Below are 6,720 nucleotides of genomic sequence, written 5' to 3'. Positions count from 1 at the left end.
TAGGGAACCATTTATCAATAGGCACAGCCTGCCCACCTTCACAATGCCCAGAGAGGAAAGCTGAGGAGAGAGTTGTCTCACAGAGACAATCCCGGTCAAGAGCCAAAATACTCCGGCAGGAAGGAGTCACTGAACACTACACTTCCTCTCAGTGCTGGAACCACTTTGCTAGACTGAGTAGACAGGGCTAGCAGTCAGACATAAATATCCATTTTTTGCAGCCAGGAGAGGGCCAACTCCACATCTGCCTTTGGCTTACTAGTTTCCTTCTGCAGCTATAGTGCACGAGGGAGCAAAAAGCTGGTCCTAAGGCAGATGGACACACATCTGGAGTGGTGAGCCCAGGGAGCGGAGACAGAGAAACAGGAAATGCATCAGCACTTTTCACTGCCATGGCCTCCCAAGCACCCTCGCTCCCGGAAGACTATGATACTTTCAAAAATCTGAATTTCTCAACCTGTTTCACTCCTTAGCTATTTAAGCTACCATAACTTGAAGGGTGTTTTGCAATTAGGCGTTATTTGAAGTTCAACAAGTGACTAGTCTACAAGGTATGTTGAGATTTGGCCAAATAAGACAGTTGGACCCATAACATTCAAGCTTGGGTTTCTGAAAGTTGGAAATCTAATGCTGCTCAAGAGCTGTTCGGAGACAGCTTGGAATCTGACAAGATGGCTGGGCTGCCCCGCAGGATCATCAAGGAAACCCAGCGTTTGCTGGCAGAACCAGTTCCTGGCATTAAAGCAGAACCAGATGCGAGCAACGCCCATTATTTTCATATACAGTGCTGGCCCCCAGGATTCCCCTTTTGAGGAGGGACTTTTAAACTTGAACTATTCCTTCCAGAAGAATACCCAATGGCAGCCCCTAAAGTACGTTACATGACCAAAATTTATCATCCTAATGTAGACCAGTTGGGAAGAATATGTTTAGATATTTTGAAAGCTAGCGGTCCCCAGCACTGCGGATCCGCACAATTCTGTCAGTCCAGGCTTGGTTAAGTGCTCCCAATCCAGACGATCCATTAGCAAATGATGCAGCAGAGCAGTGGAAGACCAACTACGCCCAAGCCATAGAAACAGCTCGAACGGCTACATGCTGTGAATAATATCTAAATCGATCTGATCATCACGTGTGCACCATTTCTGGTCTGCCAAGACTTCCTCCTTTTTTGTTTGCATTTAATGAACACAGTCTTAAAACATTACAGAATAAAAGCCCGGGCATCTTCTGTCCTTTGGTGATTAAATGTACATTAGTAAATCTATGTCTTGCCCTGATTCACTGTTGTAAAGCATGAGCAGAGGCTCAAAGTATCTGGATTGTTGTGAAACGTTTAATAGCAGTGGTCCCTTGCTGCTTTTATTCACTTCCCCCATCATGGTTTAAGTATAAAGCACTGTGAATGAAGGTAGTTGTCAGGGTTAGCTGCAGGGGTGTGGTTTATTTCTTGATTTTATTTTATTTTATTTTATTTTATTTGAAGGGGGAGGCGGTTTTATTTCAATTTTATGGGTTTCTTTCCCCCTTTTTATGGTGATCTAATCACATTGGTTAAAAGCAGCTAACCAGTTCTTTAGAATATACATCTAGCCAAGTCTAACTATTTAGACACTGTAGATGGACAAGTTTGATTGTTTGAACCAAAATGGGAACATTAAACAAGTGTCACAGCCCTCACTAATAACATAGTGACTTTGCTGTCAAGTGTAAACCCCTTCGAAAGAAGCTTGTGACCATTTTGTATGGCTTGTCTGGAAACTTCTGTACATCTTATGTTTTAGTAAAATATTTTTTGTTATTCTAAAAAAAAAAAAGAGCTGTTTAAGGTGTTTGAATGATTTTTAGCAAATTGATCAACTGGTAAGTGGCTTCTGAAGAAATTATTTCCAAGGATGTGACCCACAGCCTATTTCCCTTCTTCACACTGCACCTTCATCACCCACTCTGGTCCTTAGTATGCCACACAGCCTGGGTTCTGACATTGGCAACCTCCTCCACTTCCAGTCTACTTCTCTGATCCCTGACCTCAGGCCCACAGCTGGGCAAAACATTTACCTCAGAGCTATGAGTCAATTTGCCTGCTTGCCGTATTTTATGCCCTTCTAAACTTTTGTTATCAACAGCCAGCATCCTTGATCTCTCAAGGACTCTCTTTTTCTTTCTTGAAGCTCTTTGTTGTTCTTAATTACATCACTAGCTGCCTCTGACTCAAGGTCAAGGCTGCTCCCCTCTGGCTGAGTAAGCTGGATCTCCTACATCATGGTAGAGGGCCCGAGAGCCTGTCCCATTCTCTCTTTATTTTGCTCTCTTGGTATCTCTGAACTGTTTCATTCACAGCATTTCTGACGCTCAACGTGTAGTGTCTTTTCCAATGCCACTTCACCAACTCTCCAACACTAACTGAGTATCCAGCAATTCCGTTCAATTCTGATCCCACAAGTTAAGGACTCCATCTGACAGCTTTCCCCCCATGTCAGAAATAGCTGCACATCACATGTTGTCATTCTAACCAACTGAGTATAATTTGAAAGTTCCCACAATCCCCTCTTCAAGTCTAATAATTTGATAAAGTGACTCACAGAATTCAGGAAAGCACTTTACTTGATGCTATTGTTTATTACAAAGTGCACAACTCAGGAGCAGTCAAACAGAGGAGATGCATAAGGCAAGGCATGTGGGAAGAGGAGAGGGCAGTTTGCTTGCCCTCTGGTCATGCCATCCTCCCAGCATTCAATGTGTGCACCAACTCAGAAGCTCTCCATTGAAGGTTTTTATGGGGATTCCATTAAGTAGGCATGGTCTATTAAATCATTGGCTGCTGATGATTACATCTCCAACCCCCCTTCCTTCTCTGGAGATTGGAGAGTGGGGCTGAAAGCTCCAGCTCTCTAATCATGCCTAATCATGATCTTTCTGAAGACCCACCTCTTCCTGAATATCTCTGAACTCATGCTGTTGAGGTCTCTCCCCTCTCTGAAACCTGCTTATTTAACTTTTTATTTGATTTCAATAGATCTGGTGCTGTATTTACACACTAGTACCAGCACTGCTTTCAGCAGGCAAAAATGGCATACTTGAAGGCGGCAGACTCCATTGGTTGGCTGCCCGAGTAGCCATTTCCAATCCTCTCTTCCCTTGCAGTTTCCAGTAAACCTTAGAAAACTTAAATCTTCAATTTCCCTTGCACCTGTGGGTGATACAGTTCTGCCTAAACAGACAGTATAAATCTTCTGAAGAAGTTGAGTAAAAACATTTTTTCTAATACATGAGGTAGATGCAGTTGGTATGCCTCTTCACCTTATTCCTACTCGAACTCAGATGTAGTATTTGGAGCTTCAGCAGCCTTCTTAGAACTATATGAAAAAAGTCTACAGAAGTGTAGAAGTACTGTCCCTTACATTGCTGAGCTGCAGAACCATTATCTTAAGCCGTCTACCTCCTACATTTCTTGATATGAGAGGGAAAAATGTCTAAGCCACTGCAAGTTAGATTCTCCATTACCTGCAGTCTTTGCATTATTAACTTTGAGCAATTCTAAAGCAATTCTATAAAGACTGATTTCTTTAAGACAGAGAAACACTTCCTGGTATTTAGGTAGCAACTCAAAATGAAATTTTGGGACTGCCCCATAGAACAGTTGTTAAGCACTCTGCAGAGGGAGCCAGATACCATATAGCCAAAGGCAGTTCAAATCCTGGCCCAGCAGCTTGAAAAACATGTCAGGCACATGCACACTTGCCTAGGATCTTGACAGGATGGGAAAGTGAAGGAAAAAGGATTGAGGCATGACCGGATTTCATTGAGGAATGCTTTCTCTCTTTCTCTCGCTCATACACAAATATGCATCCTCTGGCATTAAAAAATAAATAAATAAAGTAAATTCCACTATTTTCATGCTTCCTGCAATTATTTATTAATTACTCAACACATATTTTCTTAATCATTGGAATTAAATCATCGCCTTATTGAAATTTCCACAATCCCTAAGCAGTTACACAATTAGAAGAGAGCTACATGAGTTTAAGCCACCGGGTCTGGGACTTGAACCATGGTCGATGACATGGGAGTCCAGAGACGTAGCCATTACGCTAACTGCTTGTCCCTCTTTTTCTTTATTAAAGAGAGATATTTTTGCTATAGGGCACATGCACTTGCCAGAGAGACAGAGAGACAGAAAGTGAGAAGTCACCCTCCCCAGAGGGGATGGCCACGTTGTAATCCCTTCTCCTCCGTTTTCCTATCAGGATTTTGGGCATGCATGCACACATGCCCAGCATGAGCTTGAAGCTCCTGGGTCCAGGACTCAAACCATGGTCGAATACACGGGAGTCCAGTGATGTAACCATTACACCACCTGCTGGTCCCAAGGTTAATTATATTTCAAAATCCAGATGTAATAAAAGAGAAGATTATGTTTGAAAAAAACATTTGCATGGCGAAACCACCATAACCAAAGTCAAAACACAAGTGACAAACTGGAAGAAAATATTTGCAAAGTATATCACAAATAATGGACCAATAACGTTCATAACAACAAGCAAACTTCAAACTTAATAGCATATGGAGAGTAACAGTGACATCGATTAGAGCAACTTGGTAGGCAAGCAGGAATATATTAGTGTCACCGACTTAGCTCTTGCTCATTTTAGAATTTAATATTTTGTTAAGGGGCCAGCAGGTGGCATAATGGTTGACTTCTGGACTCTCTTCAGAAGAAGACTGAGTCCTCCATGGCCGCTGAGATGGAGGGCTTTCAGGGAATAAGATGTTCTTCAGGGAATGAAGATGTTCTTCTGCTAAGTCACCCTCTATCCTTTTTTCTGACTCTCTGTCTCAGTCTTTTCCTTTTCAAATTTTTCTTTAAAAACATTTTTAAAAGGTAAAGTATTTTCTTGGCTCTGAAATCCTCCTTTATCTTGCTAACAATATCCTCCTCTTTCCCCAATCTTATTTAGGAGAGACAAAAAGTGCAGGCCTTCAGAAGAAGACTGAGTTCTCCAGGGCAGCTGAGATCGAGTGCTTTTAGAGAATAAGAGAAATGAAGATGTTCTGCTGAGAAGTCACCCTGGTAGAGTCCTCTCTATTCTTCTCTCTGTCTCTGTCTCTCTGTCTTTTAATTAAAAAAAAAAATTTTTTTTAAGTTAAGTATTTTCTTGGCTCTGAAATCCTTTATCTTGCTAACTATCTCCTCCCCTTTCCTCCCTCCCATTTAGGAGAGGCAAAAAGGGCAGGCCTTCAGATGACTGAGTCCTCCATGGCAGCTGAGATCGAGTGCTTTCGCATGGTGCACAGGCGTCTGCACGGTTTTCATTTTTTAAAATAAATAAGTCATTTTTTTTCTTTTTTCTCTCTCTCTTTCTCTGTTTTCTTACCCTTTTTCTTTTACCTCCTCACTTTGCTGCTCAGCCTTCATGCACTGAGTGTCTACACAACTCTAAGTGAGATGTAGCCAAGCATCCAAATACTATTAGAGTTAACATATTCCTCACTTTCCACTGAATCTGTGGCACAAAGGGAAAAAAGCATAACAGCAAAGAGTTTGCAGATCACCTCTTTCTGCATGCCTCTGATCGCTTAGACTGAACTTCTAGAAATTAGGAAGAAACAAACAACCCATCAAATGACTGGAAATTACCACAGAGGCACAAGAAATACGAGAAATTGAGAAAACACCTCTCCTCCAAGAGAAAAGAATAGCTCCTCTTCATCCTCAGACAGTACAATGGAACTCACAGAAATGTCTGATCAAGAATTTAGAATATTGGACCCAGCAGTTAGCGTAATGGCTATGTCGCTGGACTCCCATGTAGTCGACTGCAGTTCGAGTCCCTGACCGGGTGGCTTAAACTCACACTGGTCGCGTGTGAGTGCGTGCCCAAGATCCCGAGAGGAGAATGGAGGAGAAGGGATTGTGTCATGGCCATCCCCCCCCCGGGGGGTGATTTCTCGTTTTCTGTCTCTCTGTCTCTCTCTGTCCTTCTGGTGAGAGCACATGCCCTATAGCAAAATCCTCTCAAAGAAAAAAAAAAAAAGAATTTAGAATATTCATAGTGACAAAGCTCACAGAGGTGGAAGAGGAGACAATGAACTCCAGAAGAAAAGAGCCGATGAGTTCCAGGAGGTGAGGAAGTTCTTGAAAGAGTTGAAAGAGGAAATACACACAAAAGAATCAGATGGAACTGCTGTGCAGGCTAGAATACAGGAAGTCAAAACCTCCCTTGAGGGACTAGCAGTTAGTGTAGTGGCTATGTCACTGGACTCCCATGTCATTGACTGTGGTTTGAGTCCCAGACTCAGTGGCTTTAACTCACACTGGCCCATGTATATGCGTGCCCAAGATCCCGAGAGGAGAATGGAGGAGAAGGGATAGTGGCATGGACATCCCCCCAGGGGGTGATTTCTGGCTTTCTGTCTCTCTGTCTCTCTCTCTTTCTGGCGAGTGCACATGTCCTATAGCAAAAACCTCTCCAAAATAAAAAATAAAAAAACCTTCTTTGAAAGTATTAAAAGTGAACTAGATCATACAAAAAAATCAAATCTCAGATGTGGAAGACAAAATTGCTGGACTACCAATAGCCATCAGAAAGACTTAGAAAATAGCCAAAAAAAAAAAAAGAGAGAGAGAGACAAAGTATATGGAGTTAGAGAGAGTATGGGAAAAAGTGGGATGCCTGTGTGCTGTTGCTGGGAATGTAGACTGGCACAGCCATTTTGGAA

General features: G+C 42.4%; 1 pseudogene; it reads left to right on the top strand.

Moving 5' to 3' along the window:
• Positions 1–667: 667 nt before the first annotated feature.
• Positions 668–1,115, top strand: LOC102479861 (ubiquitin-conjugating enzyme E2 N-like; annotated as a pseudogene).
• Positions 1,116–6,720: the final 5,605 nt, after the last annotated feature.

The sequence above is a fragment of the Tupaia chinensis genome, unplaced genomic scaffold (genome assembly GCF_000334495.1).
Source record: "Tupaia chinensis unplaced genomic scaffold, TupChi_1.0 Scaffold145093_1, whole genome shotgun sequence".
In the NCBI taxonomy this organism is placed as follows: domain Eukaryota; kingdom Metazoa; phylum Chordata; class Mammalia; order Scandentia; family Tupaiidae; genus Tupaia; species Tupaia belangeri.
This window is presented reverse-complemented; position numbering and strand designations above follow the sequence as displayed.